General features: G+C 42.1%; 1 protein-coding gene across 7 annotated transcripts in view; it reads right to left on the minus strand.

Annotated features, from left to right (window-relative positions):
• The window catches only part of LDB2 (LIM domain binding 2), an 892,398-nt gene that overhangs the window by 364,171 nt on the left and 505,156 nt on the right, over positions 1 to 23,071 (minus strand). The gene's annotated exons all lie outside the window — the stretch shown is intronic.

Consider the following 23,071-nt stretch of genomic DNA (forward strand, 5'->3'; position numbering starts at 1 on the left):
TGTTTGTACATATTTATTACTCTATTTATTTATTTTACTTGTACATATCTATTCTATTTATTTTATTTTGTTAGTATGTTTGGTTTTGTTCTCCGTCTCCCCCTTTTAGACTGTGAGCCCACTGTTGGGTAGGAACTGTCTCTATATGTTGCCAATTTGTACTTCCCAAGCACTTAGTACAGTGCTCTGCACATAGTAAGCGCTCAATAAATACGACTGATGATGATGATGATGATGGTAGTTTTAAAACTCAATGCATCCATTCTCTTCATGAAATTGATGCACATTTTAAAATATTAAATCTACGGATGGGTTGTTAAAAAGAAGTTTCAAAAAATGTGCTGTTTAAATCCAATATGCACACACCTTCATGAGCAATGACACACAGTTATCTCAGAGGTCTCTGATAGGGTTATGCTTTTTCGCATTTTGATACCCTTCTAGGAAGAGCATTATGAAATTAGAAATTATTTAGCATATGGTACAAATGTACATATACACACACATATATGTATGTGCATATATAAACCCAGACTTTGGCGTGAAAATTCCCTATTTCCCATCACTTAGAGAGTTGACAAAAATTTCAATGTTTTTCACTCTATATTCAGATGACAGAGGTTTGGCTGCACATACATTGGCAACAAATATCGCTTGGGATCTCCGGAGGCCAGCTGACACTCAATTGTCAGATTCTTTACTTTTAAAGGAACTGACAACCCAGTGTGATCTTACAAATGTCTCCCATGTCCAATTATCACTGGCCATTTGGGTGAATGACAAGACAGCTGGGGGAAAAAAAAATTCTGCCCTTTAGATTCTTGGAGATGGTTGGGTTTTTTTCATGTAACAAAGAGCTCCCTGCTAGGATCTAAGGACTGAAATTGACTCTGTATAGAATTATAGAACTGCATGCATTCGCTCCAAGAAGTCAGTATTTTTCTACTTCCAATACACTTCCATAATTCTTCCATACTCCATTTGATCATTTATGTGCCTTATTAAAACATACAACAACATATAATGGTGGTGATACATTAGAAGCTGGAGAAAAAACATTTACTTAATGACATCTTTGGGAACATGATTTATAAGAACTATGAGACCTACTTTATCCTCTGCTTCAGAGGATAATCCTGAGCAAAGATCATAAAGCTCAATTAAGAATAAGAATGATGAAATAACAGTATTGTACTTAATTGTAATTGTATTGTGCAACAATGATAATTGTATTCATTTAGAGGCTTCTTCCAAGAAGCTTAAAAGGGTTGTACCAACATTCTGTATTTAATCTTTATCACCCGCTTGGGAGTGTTTCGGGATTGGATACCAACCGCATACCAATTTTATAGACGGCAGAAGGTGGTGAAATGGCTTTCTCAATCTTTAGAGTACACATCCACACAACCGCATGGAAAGCAGTGTGGCCTTGGGCCTGGGAAACAGAGGACCTGAGTTCTAATCCCTGCACTGCCACTTATCTGCTGTGTGACCTTGGGGAAGTCACTTCTCCGGACCTCAGTAATCTCATCTGCAAAATGGGGATCAATATTATGAACCCCATGTAACACATACAGCGTGTCCAATCCCGTTAGCTTGTATCTGCCCCAGCACTTAGTACAGTGCCTACTGGTGCAGAGTAGGCGCTTAACAAATGCCATAAAAAAGAACATAAAATATACCATTTCTGATTCGGACCAATGGCCCAGCCAGCCTCTGTCATAATGCTTGAAAGAGCCATGTGCTGGTTGAGTGGATATCTGTTTCAATCGAAAACAACATACCGTCTAACTCCTGCAACATTATCCTCTACATTTCCTAACTTTATCAACCAGGTGGTTACAACTGAGCAGGACTGATTCTCATGCTATTATGTGATCGTCCGTACTTCACTCTGCTGGCTTCTAGACTGTGAGTCCGTTGGTGAGTAGGGACCGTCTCTATATGTTGCCGACTTGTACTTTCCAAGCGCTTAGTCCATCAGTCGTATTTCTTGAGCACTTACTGTGTGCAGAGCACTGTACTAAGCGCTTGGGAAGTACAAGTTGGCAACAGATAGAGATGGTCCCTACCCAACAGTGGGCTTACAGTCTAGAAGGGGTAGACAGAGAACAAAACCAAACATATTAACAAAATAAAATAAATAGAATAGATATATACAAGTAAAATAAATAGATAAATGGAGTAATAAATATGTACAAACATATATACATATATACAGGGACCTCCTCAAGGGGCTGGAGGTCCAGCAGCTACACATGGAATAATTTACTTTCTAATACTATGCCTGCCCAGTCCTCCCCACCCACATCCCTGATGACTCCTGATAGAGATCACTCAACTCTTCTCAGAGAACAGTGGGGTGGACACACTGATGGGCACTATCCTCCACCTAGCACTATATTGCCAGAAGCCACCGACACTCAGAAAACGGTTCCTTTCCTGGGAGGAGGGAATGGAAAGAGTGACCTTGACACCCAGACACACTTTATATTCCCTTACAGCTCAACCATTAACATAATCCCACCCACTAAGCACTGAAAAATTCACTCCAAAGCAATTACATACATATCCTTATACTCAGATCCTTCCCTTACTGCACAGAGTAAGCACTCAATAAATACAATTGAATGAATGAATGAAATCATTTTTCTTAAATGTCCTTCTCTACATGTTTTACCATTTCCTTGGAACCAGCCATGGAACACAAGTTATCCAATATGGTTTTTTTTTTTTGAAGCCACTTCTTTGAGGTTTCAGAATTCAACTGACAATCAGCCCGTTATTGGGTAGGAACCGTCTCTATATGTTGCCAACTTGTACTTCCCAAGTGCTTAGTACAGTGCTCTGCACACAGTAAGCGCTCAATAAATACGATTGAATGAATGAATCATAATTTCTTTTTTGGTAACCCTCCTTTTCTAAGGAGACCACACGACTAGGAAGATGAAATGTTTGGGTTGGGGCCTTAAGGAATTTTGTTTCGCTCTCAGAAGAGATACAGGATATCTGGAGAAAGAGAATGGTGGATTTAGTTCTTTGATGTTAGTTCTTCATATGTGCATTTTCAGCATAGCCTTGTGTTAACCTTGAAAATTATCTAGGGCTCAGAGCCTGAAAGAGACTATGCTGGTAGAATAAGAATTGTAATAGAATTTTCAAATATGATCATGAAACAAATTCTTAACTATCCATAATTTGTTCTAGGCTGAGGTTTTGGAATAGTAGTAGGGTTAATCAATCATATTTGAGCGCTTACGATGTGCAGAGCACTGTACTAAGGGCTTGGGGGAATACAATACAATGGAATTAGCAAATACTTTCCCTGCCCATAATGAGTTTACAGTCCAGAGAGGGAGACAAACATTAATATGAATGAGTAATTTATAATATACAATTTAAAGATACATTCATAAGTGCTATAGGGTTAACAGTGGAGCAAATATCATGTTCAAAGATCACGGACTGAAGTGCATAGATGATTCATTCATTCATTCATATTTATTGAGCGCTTACTGTGTGCAGAGCACTGTACTAAGCACTTGGGAAGTATAAGCTGGTGCTTGTACAAGTACAAATCGATGCAGAAAGGAGAGTGAGCCAGGAAAAAGAGGGCTTAGTCGGGGAAGGCTTCTTGGAGTAAATAATAATGATAATAATAATAATGGCATTTGTTAAGTGCTTACTATGTGTCAAGTACTATTCTAAGTTCTGGGGTAGACACAAGCTTATCAGGTAGGACACAGTTCCTGCCCCATGTGGGGCTCACAATTTTAATCCCCATTTTACAGATGAGGACACTGAGGCACAGAGAAGTGAAGTGACTTACCCAAGGTCACACAGAAGAGAAGTGGCAGAACTGGGATTAAAACCCAGAACTTTCTGACTCCCAAGACCCTATTCTATCCACTAGGCCATGACTCTTCCCTTAGTGATGCTTTGAAGGTGGAACCCCCCTTCTAGACTGTGAGCCCATTGTTGGGTAGGGATTATCTCTGTTGCAGAATTCTACTTACAGTGCTCTGCACACAGTAAGCACTCAATAAATATGACTGAATGAATAAATATGGAGGAGGACGGAGTTCCAGGCTAGTGGGAGGACGTGACAAGGGGGTTGGTGGTCAGATACATAAGAATGGGGCACAGGGATTAAGCTGGCACTAGAGGAGTGGATTGTGTGAGCTGGGCTGGAGTAGATTAGTGAGCTGAGGCAGGGTGGGGTGAGCTGACTGAGTGTTTTAAAGCCAATAGTAAGAAGTTTCTGTTCGACATGGAGGTGGATGGGCAACCACTTGAGGTTTCTGAGGAGTGGGGAGACATGGACTGAACATTTTTGTTGATAAATGATTCATACAGCAGAGTGAAATATGGATCGGAGTGGGGAGAGAAAGGAGGCTGGGAGGTCAGCGAGGAGGCTGATGCCGTAGTCAAGGGGGGATGGGGAAGTGCTTGGATCAGCACAGTAGCAGTTTAGACAGAGAGGAAAGGGTGGATTTTAGCAATGTTGTGAAGGTAGAACTGAAGGGATTTGGTGACAGTGAATAAGTGGGTGGAATGAGAGAGTTGACAACGGCAAGTCTAAGGGCTTGTGCTGGGAAAGGCAGGGGTAGGACGGTTTGGGTGAGACAGTAAGAAGTTCTGTTTTGGACATGTTTAATTTGAGGTGTTGGTGTGACATGCAGTAGATATGTTTTGAAGACAGGAGGAAATGTGAGATTGCAGAGGGGGAGGAAGGTCAGGGCTGGAAATGGTGATTTGGGAATCATCTGCACAGAGATGATAATTGTGATACTGACTATGCTCATCTAAGAGCTCCAAATAGACCATGGATTGATTGTTGAAGAGAGTGAGTGCCACTGGAACAGCATCTCTTGCACACTTTATCCACCCAAATTCCAGTAAGCACTGCTCAGACAGATGCCAATGGCAGGATGGACACTTGACTTGCTTTTGCAAGAAGAGCTGATCTGCACTGTGCCAACCACACTCTCTAGCCTGGTGCTGCCATATCCGTCACTACCCACTGCGCCTCACTTCTGCCGATCACCAATGAAGATGTTAAGAGCTCACTGTGGATGACTTCCTCTAGAGGCTGTTTACTTCTTTGCCTTGTGCTTGCAGACCTTTGGCTAGTGTTTCCTCTCAAGAGAATATTAATTTTTATGCTAATTTGAACTCATTTTTCAAGGGAGGATTTTATGCAAATTGAAGGAACCATATCAAATGCTGGGCTTCGATTAAAAGATAACATGACTAGATGATATCTCTCATGTGTCCTTTGAGTGCTCCCCCCTTTAAAGACCTTCCCCCTTTTCGTCAGCATCTCCTCTCCCCCGACCTTGCTCCGACTCACTCCCTTTATGTGTCCCTCCCTGCCCTGCAGCACTTGTGTATATATGTACATATTTATAATTTGATTTATTTGTACAAATTCCTTTTTTACTTGTTCTGATGTGTATTTACATCTTCTAATTCTATTTATTTTCATTGATGCTACTGATGCCTGTTTACTTGTTTTGATGTCTGTCTACCCCCTTCTAGACTGGGAGCCCATCGTTGGGTAGGGACCATCTCTATATGTTGCCAATCTGTATTTCCCAAGCGCTTAGTACAGTGCTCTGCACATAAGTAAGCACTCAGTAAATATGATTGAATGAATGAATACTTTCTAAGCACTTAGTACAGTGCTCTGCATGCAGTCAGTGCTCAATAAATATGATTGAATGAATGATCTATTTTGGATTATAAACTGCTAGAGGACAGAGATTCATTTTTGACAAACTTTTCTGAGCAAAGCCAAAACACAAAGCAAAGGCCATATTGACATTCACTATGTACTGTTACTCTTCACAGTATGGAAAGCATGCTTTTTACACGATTCATTCTTTCTTCCCTCTAGACTGTAAGGTCATTGTGTTTAGGGAATGTGTCTTCCAACTCTGTTATATTTTACTCTCTCAAGTGCTTAGTATAGTGCTCAGTAAACAGTAAGCACTTAGGAAATAAGATTGATTTCTTAGATCAAATAAGCTGTGTCATTAAATGATAATTTAAATTAAAAATTCTGGAAGAAGTTAGCACTTCCATAGTAACAGTGTAACAATAACACTTGAATATTACAAGTGATATTTTGAGATATACACTTCAATTTCTGAGAATGAAAATTGAATACAATGTGAGCTAATTGATTTTCCAAAGATATGTTATTTTAGGCAGAATTTGTTACTTATTTTCTCCTGAACTTTTAAAATAATGTAGACTATTTTTTGGTGGGGTTGGCAGTTTAGCTAGCACGTTAGCAGTATTAGCCACAATAGATTATGCATTAAAAAAAATTGATGATTTTAAAATTTGGAAACTGGCATTCAAAACGCACTGGAGACAGATGGACCTTGGAAAAATGTTTTCAAATGTGAGCCCACTGTTGGGTAGGGACCGTCTCTATATGTTGCCAACTTGTACTTCCCAAGCGTTTAGTACAGTGCTCTGCACACAGTAAGCGCTCAATAAATACAACTGATTGACTGATTGATTATTCCAAAATTTAATTGGGTCAAATACCAAATTTGCCTCTTTTTAGTCAGTTTTATTCTTCCAGATTTCAGAAATGTATTTTCACAGGCAAGCACTCCTCATTTGTATTTAAAGTGTGTGTTTTTTAAGTTTTGCTCCAAAGTTGAAATTAAAATTCCTGATAAGACGAAAAGTTATACACTCTTCCATACATCTCCCTCACAAAACAGTTGAACTGATTTTATGGAACATAAAATCCTCGACCCCCTCCAGTCTGGCTTCCGTCCCCTTCATTCCACGGAAACTGCGCTCTCAAAGGTCACCAATGACCTCCTGCTTGCCAAATCCAACGGCTCATACTCTGTCCTAATCCTCCTCGACCTCTCAGCTGCCTTTGACACTGTGGACCACCCCCTTCTCCTCAACACGTTATCTGACCTTGGCTTCACAGACTCCGTCCTCTCCTGGTTCTCCTCTTATCTCTCCGGTCGTTCTTTCTCAGTCTCTTTTGCAGGCTCCTCCTCCCCCTCCCATCCTCTTACTGTGGGGGTTCCCCAAGGTTCAGTGCTTGGTCCCCTTCTGTTCTCAATCTACACTCACTCCCTTGGTGACCTCATTCGCTCCCACGGCTTCAACTATCATCTCTACGCTGATGACACCCAGATCTACATCTCTGCCCCTGCTCTCTCCCCCTCCCTCCAGGCTCGCATCTCCTCCTGCCTTCAGGACATCTCCATCTGGATGTCCGCCTGCCACCTAAAGCTCAACATGTCGAAGACTGAGCTCCTTGTCTTCCCTCCCAAACCTTGTCCTCTCCCTGACTTTCCCATCTCTGTTGACGGCACTACCATCCTTCCCGTCTCACAAGCCCGCAACCTTGGTGTCATCCTCGACTCCGCTCTCTCATTCACCCCTCACATCCAAGCCGTCACCAAAACCTGCCGGTCTCAGCTCCGCAACATTGCCAAGATCCACCCTTTCCTCTCCATCCAAACCGCTACCCTGCTCATTCAAGCTCTCATCCTATCCCGTCTGGACTACTGCACCAGCCTTCTCTCTGATCTCCCATCCTCATGTCTCTCTCCACTTCAATACATACTTCATGCTGCTGCCCGGATTATCTTTGTCCAGAAACGCTCTGGACATATTACTCCCCTCCTCAAAACCCTCCAATGGCTACCGATCAATCTGCGCATCAGGCAGAAACTCCTCACCCTGGGCTTCAAGGCTGTCCATCACCTCGCCCCCTCCTACCTCACCTCCCTTCTCTCCTTCTACTGCCCAGCCCGCCCCCTCCGCTCCTCCACCACTAATCTCCTCACTGTACCTCGCTCTCGCCTGTCCCGCCATCGACCCCCGGCCCACGTCATCCCCCGGGCCTGGAATGGCCTCCCTCTGCCCATCTGCCAAGCTAGCTCTCTTCCTCCCTTCAAGGCCCTGCTGAGAGCTCACCTCCTCCAGGAGGCCTTCCCAGACTGAGCCCCTTCTTTCCTCTCCCCCTCGTCCCCCTCTCCATCCCCCCGTCTTACCTCCTTCCCTTCCCCACAGCACCTGTATATATGTATATATGGTTGTACATATTTATTACTCTATTTATTTATTTATTTATTTTACTTGTACATTTCTATCCTACTTATTTTATTTTGTTGGTATGTTTGGTTCTGTTCTCTGTCTCCCCCTTTTAGACTGTGAGCCCACTGTTGGGTAGGGACTGTCTCTATGTGATGCCAATTTGTACTTCCCAAGCGCTTAGTACAGTGCTCTGCACATAGTAAGCGCTCAATAAATACGATTGATTGATTGACTGATTTGTAGGGTTGGGTTTAATCTATCAAATCACGTAGGTGATTCAGGGCACTATATATAAATATAATACATTTATATATGTATTTATGCATCACCTAACTATTTAATATTTCATTTTAATATGAATATTTAGTAATTTCGTATTACGGTTTTAAAATATCAGCTAGAAATATCTGGTTATTAAGACCGATGTATACTTGGTATTGGGATCTGGATTGTCTAATAATGACTGTGGTATTTGTTAAGCACTTGCTATGTGCCAGACACTGTACCAATTGCTGTGGTGGATACAAGAAATTCGGGTTGGACATAGTCGCTGTCCCACTTGGGCCTCACAGGCTCAGTCCCCATTTTATCGATGAGGCACAGAGAAGTGAGGTGAAGGGAATTGCCCAAGGTGGCACAGCAGAAAAGTAGCAGAGCAGAGATTAGAACCCATGATCTTCTGACTCCCAAGCCTGTGTTAAAACCACTATGCCGTGCTTCTTCTAGATAACTCACCGGTGTAGACTGTACTTTATCCTCACCTTGAAGTAGGATTTAGCAGTAATATGTTACTCAGGATGGGATTGTTTTTTAAAGCACTTAGAGGCAGATGTTTCCCAACCTTAACGAAGACTTTACCATTGGGACTGACTTTTGTTGCATTACTAATGGACTTATACTTACCTAAATATTTACCAATTTGTCCTTCTAGTAAGTGACCCATAATACACAAAAAATCGCCAGCTTAGTGCAATTGTTCAGATGAATAACTATGATTGTTAGACAGTTCTGAGTGTAATTATTAGGGTTACCACCTATTGGGCAGGGAACAAATCTACCAAATCCATTAAATTGTACTTAGTAAAGTATCCTGTACACTCCACAAATACAATTGATTACCAGCGTGGCTCAGTGGACCGAGCCCGGGCTCTGGAGTCAGAGGTCGTGGGTTCAAATCCTGGCTCTGCCACTTGTCAGCTGTGCAACTTTGGGCAAGTTACTTAACTTCTCTGGGCCTCAGTTCCCTCATCCGTAAAATGGGGATGAACACTGTGAGTCCCACGTGGGACAACCTGATTACCTTATATCTACCCCAGCGCTTAGAACAGTGCTTTGCACATAGTAAGCGCTTAACAAATACCAACATTATTATTATTATTACCATGAGATTATCAAAGAATATGATAAATGTTCAATGTTTTTTTTTTCATTTTTCCACTCTCCTTAACATTGCACAGGTTTATCACTGGCTGGCTTGAGAACTACTGACTAGACAGCATAAACAGGAGACTCAAGTTTACTCTGCAGTTGGCAGAGTTTCACTTTAAAGTTTGAATAATAAAATGAGAACTTCTAGTCAGTGCTAGACAAAAATTGTACTCATTCTAATGTGGCTTCGGAGAGGGGTAGTTTTGTACCTGACTACATGTTTTGTTTTGTTGTCTCTCCCCCTTCTAGACTGTGAGCCCGCTGTTGGGTAGGGACCGTCTTTATATGTTGCCGAATTGTACTTCCCCAGTGCTTAGTACAGTGCTCTGCACACAGTAAGCACTCAATAAACATAATTGATTGAATGAATGGTATTCTGTTATTTAAAGTCATCAGCCCTTGGAATTTTTGCATTTTAATAACCTTTTTGTGTTGTTGTTTTACAAGTAAAGCAGTGGCAATAATATCTACCGAAAGCAACTGCACTGTACTAACCATCCAGAAGGGAAATAGAAGTGCAAAGCAAATTCCCTGATCACAGCACTTTTTTTCCATGATAAACAAGAATTCTGCTCAGAAAGAATGATAGAAATTTGAAATTAAAATGTCACTTCCAACTTTCTGACCTGGGAGGCATATAGTTCTTTGGTAGAAATAAACCTAGAATAGAAAGGCTAAACTTAAAATTAGAGGTAACTATTAATGCTGCTTTTTTTAAGCTTTTAGAAGGCAGGGAAAGTATCATATACTTTCAACAAAACTTCACTGGATCTGTGCTGGACTGACTAGAGAAGACTAGAGCTGGACTGAATTTTAGACTATGAGCCCACTGTTGGGTAGGGACTGTCTCTATATGTTGCCAACTTGAACTTCCCAAGTGCTTAGTACAGTGCTTTGCACACAGTAAGCGCTCAATAAATACGATTGATTGATTGATTGATTGATAGAGAATAGTGAATAAATCCCATTGTGGGCAGGGGATGTGCCTGTTTATTGTTAACACCGTGCTCTCCCAAGTGCTTAGTACAGTGCTTTGCACGCAGTAATAATAATAATAATGGCATTTATTAAGCACTTACTATGTGCAAAGGAATGTTCTAAGCACTGGGGAGGTTACAAGGAGATCAGGTTGTCCCACGGGGGGCTGACAGTCTTAATCCCCATTTTACAGATGAGGGAACTGAGGCTCAGAGAAGTGAAGCGACTTGCCCAAGGTCACACAGCAGACAGGTGGCGGAGCTGGGATTCGAACCCATGACCTCTGACTCCAAAGCCCGGGCTCTTCTCCACTGAGCCACACTGCTCCTCTAAACAGTAAACATTCATTAAATATGATTGAATGACTGAATGCTAATTAAATTGTATTTTCAGCCCAATACTGACACAAAGTGCTAAACCGGCAATTGGGTGGGGGGCAGAGGTTGCGGAGATGAGAGAATTAACTAGGGAGGCCCTTCTGGAGGTGACGTGATATCAGAAGGCTTTTAAAGATTCAAGGAGCAAAGAGTCTGCCAGATACAAAAGGGAGGGCGTTTCAGGAAGAGGGCAGGTGGTGAGCAAGTGTTTGGAAGCAGGAGAGATGAGAAAGAGGCACAGTGAGTAGATGAATTTTGAGTTGGGATGTAGTAGGAGTGAAGACCAATGAGAAGCAGTGTGGCTCAGTGGAAAGAGCCCGGGCTTTGGAGTCAGAGGTCATGCCTTCAAATCCCAGTTCTGCCAACTGTCAGCTGTGTGACTTTGGGCAAGTCACTTAACTTCTCTGTATCTCAGTTACCTCATCTGGAAAATGGGGATTAAAACTGTGAGCCCCCCTTGGAACAACCTGATCACCTTGTAACCTCCCCAGAACCTAGAATAATGTTTAGCACCTAGTAAGCACTTAACAAAATACCATCATTATTATTATTAAGACCAGATAGATAAGAGGGAGAGTGATGGAGTGCTTTTAGACTGTGAGCCTGCCGTTGGGTAGGGACTGTCTCTATATGTTGCCAACTTGTACTTCCCAAGCGCTTAGTACAGTGCTCTGCACACAGTAAGCGGTCAATAAATATGATTGATGATGGAGTGTTTCTTGCTTCAGAGCCATTATATTCCCCTCCCAGGTCCGGGTAAACACCGGTCCCTCATCTGAAACACAGAACTTTGAGGCTGGAGTCAGAGTAGAAGAAGAGTGGGTGCTGAAAATGAAAATATTAGATATATGCCTAAATCCGTATAGGCAGGAGCCAAGCTGAACGGTCCAGTATAAACTGGCCTCCTGTCTACTCTATTCAGAGATGGTGCTCTGCTCCTTTTCTGTTAGGGCCGATCCCTCTCTAATGGCAATCCAGCGGCGAATTCTAATTTCTCAGATCTCCCATTCAGGTTATGAATGGAAAAACTGTCCAGAAGAGTAATAGAGTGACATTTGTGTGTTTGTTACTCTTTTGCAGCACACTGTTTGGTAATTAAGCCTCTGGCTGCAGCTCAGAAAAGCAATAACCATGAACCGCAAAGAAGTCTGCTGATTAGCAAGGTATTGCAGCTGCCGTATCAAATTTCCCCGCATCTAACCTACTGTGATCCTCGTGTTTGTTTCCTCTTTCTCCAACTGAGATGAAGGGAAAACTGAATCGTGCGTTCTAGTGTACAATCTTACCTAATTATGCTGGCTGATCACTTAAAAGTAATGTTTGCACACAGACATGGAAGATGCTTACAAGAACCAGCTGGTTGATAAAGGCTATAAGTGAGGATTTGATTCCTTTTCAAAGAAGTGTTAACTGTTTACATCTATTTTTAAATGCTGCATGACAACACGAGTTACTGAGCTGTATTGTAACGTAACACGTACATGGATTGTAGGGTTGCCCCGTCCTATAAATAAAACTACTACTTCGCATCCGTAGCCTATAATCGATTCACATGGCTGCCATCCAAGGAAGGTCAAGGCCGTTATACTCAGAGAGTAGAATGGGAGAGATACCCCTAGATTAGACCCTGCTCCATGTAACACTGTTAGGCCTGCAGCCGTGATGATGATAATAATATTATTATTATATTAATTACACTATAATATTATATTATTAATATACAATTATAGTCTATATTTTATTAATGTATTATATTATATTATTATTATTATTGTTATTGTGGTATATGTTAAGTGCTTACTATGTGGCAGGCACTATATGGAGCGCTGGGATGGATACAAGCAAATCGGGTTGGATACAGTCCCAGTCCCATGTGGGGTTCACAGTTACAGATGAGGGAACTGAGGCACAAACTATAATAATAATAATAATAATAATAATAATAATAATAACAATAATAATAATAATGGTATTTGTTAAGTGCTTACTATGGGCAAAGCACTATTCTAAGTGCTGGAGAGGTTACAAGTTGATCAGGTTGTCCCATGGGGGGCTCACAGTTTTACTCCCCATTTTACAGATGAGGGAACTGAGGCACAGAGAAGTTAAGTGACTCACCCAAAGTCACACAGCTGACAGTTGGTGGAGCCAGGATTTGGACCCCTGACCTGTGACTCCAAAGCCCATGCTCTTTCCACTGAGCCATGCTGAAGCAGTGTGACTTTGGGCAAGTCACTTAACTTCCCTGTGCCTCAGCTCCCTCATCTGTAAAATGGGGACTAAGACTGGGAGCCCCCCGTGGGACAACTGGATCACCTTGTATCCCCCCAGCGCTTAGAACAGTGTTTTGCCCATAGTAAGCACTTAATACCACCTTTTTTTTTTCTCCAAGTGACAAGTGAAGCGAGTTGCCCATGGACACACAGAAGAGAAGTGGCAGAGCCGGGATTAGAACCCATGACCTTCTAACTCCCGGGCCCAGAGAGTAGACTCTCTATCTACTACGCCATGCTGCTTCTCATGATGGCATGAGGACTTTCCGATCACAGTCTTATCATGGAACCGTGGAAGAAGAAGAATATGTGGAAATGAGAAGATTTGATTCTAATGGCAAGAAGAGGAAGCAACAGAACAGAAATATGTAGGAGACTCTTAAAAAGATTCCGGGAGGTCCCAGAGGACCATGGCTCATGGAAGAATCCAATGGCAAAGGTGAAAATTTTGAGGGGTTGGTGACAAGAGAAACATGGTTCCTTGAGAAGCAGTGTGGCTCGGTGGAAAGAGCCCGGGCTTTGGAGTCAGAGGTCATGGGTTCAAATCCCAGCTCCGCCAACTGTCAGCTGTGTGACTTTCGGCAAGTCACTTCATTCATTCATTCATTCAATCGTATTTATTGAGCGCTTACTGTGTGCAGAGCACTGTACTAAGTGCTTGGGAAGTACAAGTTGGCAACATATAGAGACGGTCCCTACCCAACGGCAGGCTCACAGTCCAGAAGGGGAGACAGACAACAAAACAAAACATATTAACAAGATAAAATAAATAGAATAAATTTGTACAAATAAAATAGAGTAATACATACGTACAAACATATATAAATATATGCAGGTGCTGAGACAGACAACAAAACAAAACATATTAACAAGATAAAATAAATAGAATAAATATGTACAAATAAAATAGAGTAATAAATAAGTACAAACATATATACATATATACACATGCCGTGGGGAGGGAAAGGAGGTAAGGCGGGGGGGATGAGGCGGGGGAGGAGGGGGAAAGGAAGGAGGAGGCTCAGTCACTCCTCTGTGCCTCAGTTACCTCATCTGTAAAACGAGGATTAAAACTGTGAGCCCCCCATGGGACAACCTGATCACCTTGTAACCTCCCCAGCACTTAGAACAGTGCTTTGCACATACTAACAACCTATGTACTTGCTATTCTCATGCATTCATTCATTCAATCATATTATCCCCTCTCCCATCCCCACCCCAATCAGAAAATGTCTGAAATGGGACCGCAGTCCAGCCGTGGCAGAGTTCTACCTTATCTTTCCCCCTGCTCCCTCTCCCTTCTATATTTTCTCTTCACTTGGTCTGTGACCTTTGGGCATTTGGCTCAGTGGAAAGAGTCCGGGCTTTAGAGTCAGAGGTCATGGGTTCGAATCCCGGCTCCGCCAGTTGTCAGCTGTTTGACTTTGGGCAAGTCACTTCACTTCTCTGAGCCTTAGTGACCTCATCTGTAAAATGGGGATTAAAACCGTGAGCCCCCCCGGCGTGGGACAACCTGATCACCTTGTAACCTCCCCAGCGCTTAGAACAGTGCTTGGCACATAGTAAGCACTTAATAAATGTCATCATCATTATTATTATTAGTAAGCGCTTAACAAATACCATCATCATTATTATTATTATTACTCAATCAATCCATCAAAGCCCTACTGAGAGCTCACCTCCTCCAGGAGGCCTTCCCAGACTGAGCCCCCTCCTTCCTCTCCCCCTCCCCCACCCCCCCTGCCTTACCTCCTTCCCCTCCCCACAGCACCTGTATATATATATATATATGTTTGTATGTGTTTATTACTTTATTTTATTTGTACATATTTATTCTATTTATTTTATTTTGTTAATATGTTTTGTTTTGTCCTCTGTCTCCCCCTCCTAGACTGTGAGCCCACTGTTGGGTAGGGAATGTCTCTATATGTTGCCAACTTGTACTTCCCAAGTGCTTAGTACAGTGCTCTGCACACAGTAAGTGCTCAATAAATATGATTGAATGAATGAATCAATCAATCAATCTAAGTTTTTGAGGGCTAAATGTATGCAGAGCATTGTACTAAGCGCTTGGGAGAGTACAATATAACAGAGTATGTAGACACATCCCCTGCCCACAGTAAACTTACAATATAGACACAGAGACAGGTATTGATATGAAGCAGCATGGCGTAGAGGCCTAGCAGTCAGAAGGTCATGGGTTCTAATCCCTGTGCCACCACTTGTCTGTTGCGAGACCTTGGACAAGTCACTTCACCTCTCTGTGCTCCAGTTACCTCATCTGTAAAATGGGGATTGAGACTGTGAGCCCCACATGGGAAAGAGACCGTGGCCATCACAATTTGCTTGTATCCACCCCAGAGCTCAGTACAGTGCCTGTCACATAGTAAGCGCTTAACAAATACCATCATTATTATCACAATTTATTATTATAAATTATGGATATGTACATAATTATGGTGGGGCTGGTTGGGCGGGCGATGAATAAAGACAGCAAGTCACGGCAACACAAAATCCATTCATTCATTCAATCGTATTTATTGAGCGCTTATGGTGTGCAGAGCACTGTACTAAGCGCTTGGGAAGTACAAGTTGATGGAGTGGGAGAAGAGGAAATGAGAGCTTTGTTAAGGAAAGCCTCTTGCATGAGATACAATAAGATACATGAGATACAATGCCTTCAGTAAGGTTTTGAAGGTGGGGAGAGTAACTGTCAGATATGAAGAGGGAGTTTGTTGCAGGCCAGAGGCAGGACGTGGATGAAGCGTTGGCGGTGACCGAGATAGAGGTTCAAAGAGTAGGTTGACACTAGAATAGCAAAGTGCATGGGCTGGATTGTAGTAGGAGGGCAGCAAGCTGAGGTAGGAGTGGGCAAGGTGATTGAGTGCTTTAAAAGCAGTGATTAGGATTTTCTGTTTGATGAAGAGGTTCTTGACCAATGAGGAAACATGGACTGAACATGGACTCCAGGAGGCCTTCCCAGACCGAGCCCCTTCCTTCCTCTCCCCCTCGTCCCCCTCTCCATCCCCCCATCTTACCTCCTTCCCTTCCCCCACAGCACCTGTATATATGCTTGTACATATTTCTCTATTTATTCATTTATTTTACTTGTACATATGTATTCTATTTATTTTATTTTGTTAGTATGTTTGGTTTTGTTCTCTGTCTCCCCCTTTTAGACTGTGAGCCCACTGTTGGGTCGGGACTGTCTATGTCGCCAACCTGTACTTCCCAAGCGCTTAGTACAGTGCTCTGCACACAGTAAGCGCTCAATAAATATGATTGATGATGATGATGATGATGATGACTGAAAATGATCCAGGCAGCAGAGTGGAGTTTGGACTGGAGTGGGGAGAGACAGGAGGCAGGAAGGGCAGCAAGGAGGCCTGCTACAGGAAATCAAATCAAAGTGGAAGAAGATAAGTGCTTTGATTACAGCATGGCTCAGTGGAAAGAGCCCGGGCTTTGGAGTCAGAGTTCATGGGTTCAAATCCCGGCTCCGCCACTTGTCAGCTGGGTGACTTTGGGCAAGTCACTTCACTTCTCTGTGCCTCAGTTACCTCATCTGTAAAATGGGGATTAAGAGTGTGAGCCTCATGTGGGACAACCTCATCACCTTGTAACCTCACCAGTGCTTAGAACAGTGCTTTGCACATAATAATCACTTAATAAATGCCATTAGTATTATTATTATTAATCAGAAGGACCTGGGTTCTAATGCTGCCTCTGTCTTTCGTCTGCTGTGTGACCTTAGGCAAGTCAGTTAACATGTCTGTGCTTGTTACCTCATCTGTAACATGGGGATTACGACTGTGAGCCCCATGTGGGACATGGACTGTCTCCAACCTGATTAGCTTGCATCTACCTCAGCGCTTAAAACAGTGCCTGGCACATAGTAAGCACTTAACAAATACCATTAAAAATGAAAAAAAACACCATCCAACAGTGCCTTGGGCACCTAACCAAACTCAGTCCTCTAATGCCGACCTCCTCATTGTAGCTTGCTCTCATGTGTCTCAGCACTGACTTCTTGCCCATGTCTTCTTCCTAGCCTGAAACTCCCCGTCTATTTATTTTACTTGTACATATTTACTATTCTGTTTATTTTGTTAATGATGTGCATCTAGCTTTACTTCTATTTATTCTGATGACTTGACACCTGTCCACATGTCTTGTTTTGTTGTCTGTCTGCCCCTTCTAGACTGTGAGCCTGTTGTTGGGTAGGGACCGTCTCTAGATGTTGCCAACTTGGACTTCCCAAGCGCCTAGTACAGTGCTCTGCACACAGTATGTGCTCAATAAATATGATTGAATGAATGAATGAATGTGGTAGTAGTTTGGGTGGAGATGAAAAGGTGGATTTCAATGATGTTGTGAAGTTTGAACCAACAGGATTTAGTGATAGATTGAATATGTGTGTTGAATGAGAGAGATGAGTCAAGTATAATGTCAAGGTTTTGGGCCTGTGAGACAGGAAGGATAGTGATGTTGTCTACAGTGATGAGAAAATCAGGTAGGGGACAGGGTTTGGATGGGACAATAAGGAGTTCTGTTTTGGGCATGTGAGGTTTCATCAGGACATTCAAGTAGCGATGCATTGAAACGCAGGAGGAAATGTGAGACTTCAGAGAGGAAGAGAGATGAGGCTGGAGAACACATAGAGTCTTTGGTGAGTGTACCTTTGCCACTGGAAATTACAATCCACAAGGACTCCTTATTAAATCTAGATTGTTCCAGCACTCAATTTCTGCATCCATTGCTGCAGAAAAGCACTATTTCATCCAAACGAATGCAGGGTTCAGATTGGATCCTATAAAGCCACATCCATAAAAGGAAACCCCTAGAGCAAGTGAAGTCATTGTGTTTTAAATTTCAGGAGACTTGTTATTTGGGGGAAAAATAAGAACAGACACACCTTCTTATTTTATCTATCGTTCTAAAACAGAACACTTTACCATCCCACCCGTGCCACTTGATAATCCCGTCCCCCCCACAAGGAAATACCAGGGATTCCACTGTTAGAATATGAATATTCACTTGAAATTTAAAATATGAAATTGCTATTCAGAGGACATTGTTATGCAAAGGACATTGTCTAGCACAAGCACAGAAATTTCTCTTGCTTCTTGCTTCACTCTAGTGAACAATGTTATTCTTGCAGACTGTTTCATAGTATATAGAGCTGTTTCTGTACCCTTAAATACCACCTAAATCTCATACATACAGACCACTACATGCATACTATATAAAGTAAAACCTTCTTCTGGATCATTTATCATTCATTAAATCATTCATTTTATTGCAAATGTTTGAGAAAATCTGCTATTCTCTTCAAGCTCAAATATTTTCAGAAGGGTGGGGTCAAAAACAAAGACAAAAATGATAACTCCGGTACTTGTTAAGCCCTAAACATGTATCAAACACTGCGTTAATCAGATCATCAGATCAGACACAGACCATGTCCAATGTGGAACTCATGGTCTATGAAGGGGGAGGGGGAAGAACAGGTCTTAAATCCTCATTTTACAGAGGGGGAAACTGAGATATGGAGAAATTAATGACTTGCCCAAGCCTTTCAGCAGGTAAGCGGTGGAACCATGATTATGACCCAGATCTTGGAACTCAACAGGGCTGGCCTCTTTCCACTGGCTAGAAAAAATGAACACCCATAAAAAGTGGAGATTTGAACGATAAAACAAGTCTAAACTTGGGTTTCTAAAAGGTGGCTACTGGCAAAATGGCTAGAATGAAGGATCACAGAGATGCCACCTCCATAGGATAGGTGGTGGTGAGATGGAGCAGACGTTGAGGGGGAGAGAGGAGGACTGACCTTCAGCATGGGAAGAACTAAGGCCTAGTGGAAAGAGCATGGGCTTGGGAGAAAGAGGACGTGGTTTCTAATCCTGGCTCTGCTGCTTGTCTGCTGTGGGACCTTGGCCAAGTCTCTTAACTTCTCTGTGCCTCAGTTACCTCAGCTGTAAAATGGGGATTAAGACTGTGAGCCCCACGTTGGACAACCTTATTTCCTTGTATCTACCCCAGCACTTAGAACAGTGCTTGGCATATAAGTGCTTAACAAATACCATAATTATTTTTATTATTATTGTTATTATTCAGGAGTAGTCATCAAGTTGGGACAGGAAAAGAGAGGGGTCGAAGAGCAGTGGCTGCCCATTACCTCACACAGAGAAGCAGCATGGCCTAGTAAAAAGAGCACAGAGGACCTAGGGTCTAATCCTTGTTCTGGCACATGACTGCTCTGTGGCTTTGGACAAGTTATTTAACTTCTCTGTGCCTGTTACCCCATCTATTAAATGGGTATTAAATCCTAATAATAATAATAGTAATATTGTATATTACAATAATATAATGAATAATAATAATGATACGTGTCAAGGGATTACTGTGGGCCAAGCCCTGTTCTATGTACTGGGGTAGATACAAATCAAGCAAATTGGGCAGAGTTCCCATTCATTCATTCATTCAATCGTATTTTTTGAGTGCTTACTGTGTGCAGAGCACTGTACTAAGCGCTTGGGAAGTACAAGTTGGCAACATATAGAGACAGTCCCTACCCTATAGGGCTCACAGTCTAGAAGGCTCACAGCACAGGGGGCTCACACTCTTAACCCTCATTTTACAGGTGAGGGAACTGAGGCCCAGATTTTAAGTGACTTGCCCAAGGTTACATGGCAGCAGGTGCTGGAGCCAGGATTAGAACCCAAGTCCTTCTGACTCCAGGCCCGTGCTCCATCTACTAAGCCACACGGCTTCTCTACTCCTACGTCCTCCTCCTCAGACTGTGAGTCCCATGTGGGTCAGGGACTGTGTCCAATCTGATTAACTTGTATCTACCCCAGTGCTTAGAACAATATTTGGCACGTAGCAAACACTTAATAAGTACCATAATGTACACACGGTCCATGGCGCTGATTCATCTCCCTGCTTCACTGACCATGAAGAGGAGGTGCACAGAACACAGAAGAAAATGGGGAAGGAGAAAAGGGTCAGCTAGTTAAGTAGGACACAAAGGGAAAAGGGTTGGGCATCAGCCATGGGAACGAGGAGGGTGGAGGGGATGAGAGTGGATATGACGAAGGTGGGAAACAATATTCTTCATAGAATGAGAGGGCTGTTATTAATGTGAGGGTGGGATGAGTTGAGAAAAAACCTCGACTTCCCTGTGTCCCCTTTTCTCTCTGTCACTCTACCCTCTCTCTTCATCATCCCCTATCTTCTCCCCCTTTTCCGATTTTTTCCTTCCCCCCTCTCCCAACACAAGTCCCAATATATACAAATGGTGGGATAAGGCAGCTTCAGGAGGTGGGAGCCCCATTTCTTAAAGGTGTGGCCATAAATATGTGGTGATTGAATGGGCAGCCATAGCAAAATGTGTTTGGAGAAACACTCTTCTATTTTATTCTTTTAAGCTAAGCCTAGCTGGTTTAAAGTTTCAGTTTAACAGTTTTTGGTGTACCTGGTGATGTGGAAAGATTCTAATAAGAGGTTTAATGTCTGCAGAATCAGAAAAAATTGTTCTATGGAAAGGCCAAGGGACGAGCTTGTACTCTAGAAGGGGAGACACACACTGATTATAAATTAGAGAAACAGCGTGGCTCATTGGAAAGAGCACAGGCTTGGGAGTCAGAGGTCATGGGTTCTAATCCTGACTCTGCCACTTGTCAGCTGTGTGACTCTGGGCAAATCTCTTAACTTCTCAGTCCCTTAGTTCCCTCATCTGTAAAATGGGGATTAAGACTGTGAGCCCCATGTGGGACAACCTGATCACCTTGTATCCCCCCAGTGCTTAGAACAGTGCATCACACATAGTAAGTGCTTAACAAATACCATCACTACTATTATTATTATAAATAACTTGCACTTAAGTACACAACTGTAATTCATATATTTATATTAATGTCTGTCTCCCCCTCTAGACTGTAAGCTCATGGTGGGCAGGGAATATGTCTGCTTATTGTTACATTGTATTCTCCCAAGCACTTTGTACAGTGCTCTGCACAGCGTCAGAGCTCAATGAATTTGACTGACTGAATGAATAAATGAATGAATAAAAATGCCCTTCTATAATTCTGATTTTTTATTAATCTTTATATTTTAAGGAAAAGCAAAACAAAAAAAAATGGAAAAAACTTGAGGCAATTAAAATCTAAATCAGAAATTGTATCCGGGGTAAAAGTCCTTAGGCATTATTCCTGGTCTCTGGTCTGTTCAAGGACAATCCTAAAAAAGGACTGGATATCTAGGAATACAAAAGAGGCAATTCAGAAAGGTTTGATACGTGTTAATATCATCTTCAAAGGGACTTCAGCGTTATGGAAGATGAAAGAAATCAGATGTTAAGATGCATCCCTATTCCTTACACATACCATTCGGTTTTTGCCTCAAATCTATTCAGTTCATTTATACTTTACTTGGTAGAAAGCAGTCAGATCAAAACAAGAAATAGCCTGCATTCTCAAAATTCTCAGGAATTTGCTTCTCAACTGGCAATTTAGGTTGTGGTGGGTAAGCTGGTTAAAACGAATGTATACTGAAATAGTCCAGTATGTAAAGAACTTACTGTAACATTAAAGCAATATTTCTGGAAAAATAACTTGGTAACATTTCAAAATCAAATTGGGAGAAAATATTTTGCTTTTCCAAATTTTGCACATCAATACCTGCCTTAAAAATTGGAGGAAATATATCTAGGTCAATAATCACTAATCCTTTTTGAAGCCACCTAACTTCCTTTGTAATAATAATAATAATAAATAATAATGGTATTTGTTAAGTGCTTACTATGTGCAAAGCACTGTTCTAAGCACTGGGGTAGATACAAGGTGATCAGGTTGTCCCACAGGGGGCTCACAGTCTTAATCCCCATTTTACAGATGGGCGAACTGAAGCACAGACAAGTTAAGTGACTTGCCCAAAGTCACACAGCTGACAATTGGCAGAGCCAGGGTTTGGAACCCATGACCTCTGACTCCAAAGCCCGGGCTCTTTCCACTGAGCCATGCTGCTTCTCTAATGACACTAGCTACTCTCTTTAGACTATAAATTCAAAGGACAGGGGCTCTTCCTATTCTGCGATTAAGCACCTGTACCAATAACAGAATATCAAAAGAGGGGTTTCTCTTATTCAGTGCCTATTTTATTCCCATGAGTATGGGAATTTATGTCACAAAAGGATCAGACTCAAAAAACAATCAAATGTATCTACTGAGTGCTTATTATGTGCAGAGCACTGTACTTACCCCTTGAGAGAATACAATATAACAGAGTTGGTAGGCTCTGCCCACAATGAGCTTACAGTCTAGAGGGGGAGTCAGACATTAATATAAATAAATAAATTGTGGCTATGTATATAAGTGCTGTAGGGCTGAGGGTGAGATGAATAAAAGGTGAAAATCCAAATATAAGGGTGACACAGAGGGAGGAGGAGAAGAGGAAATGAGAGCCTAGTCAGGGAAACCTTCTTCAGTTTTGCTGGCCTAGGGATTAAACATATTATCATTATTGGGTAGGGACCGTCTCTATGTGTTACTGACTTGTACTTCCCAAGCACTTAGTACAGTGCTCTGCACACAGTAAGCGCTTAATAAATATGATTGAACAAATGAATATTCTAGTGACCGCATTTTTTCATGGTTCTGGGGGTTCTGGCTGAAATTCAATAAAAAGGGACCCCATAAAGATGGATAATGAGGTACACTGGCTAATTACTTTGATGAATCATCTTTTGACCAGGATTTTATGTTACTTTATCCTCCCCTCCTCCCCTATTATAACACAGCCCGCGCATTTCACTTGGCTAATATCAACCCACTTAATGTGCCTTGCTCTCATCCCTTTCACCATCAACTCCCCATATCTAATTCCAAAGTAATTTGGAAAATTAATCATATTCCTTCAATTTCAAAAGCT

Source organism: Tachyglossus aculeatus, chromosome 4 (genome assembly GCF_015852505.1).
Source record: "Tachyglossus aculeatus isolate mTacAcu1 chromosome 4, mTacAcu1.pri, whole genome shotgun sequence".
Classification (NCBI taxonomy): Eukaryota; Metazoa; Chordata; class Mammalia; order Monotremata; family Tachyglossidae; genus Tachyglossus; species Tachyglossus aculeatus.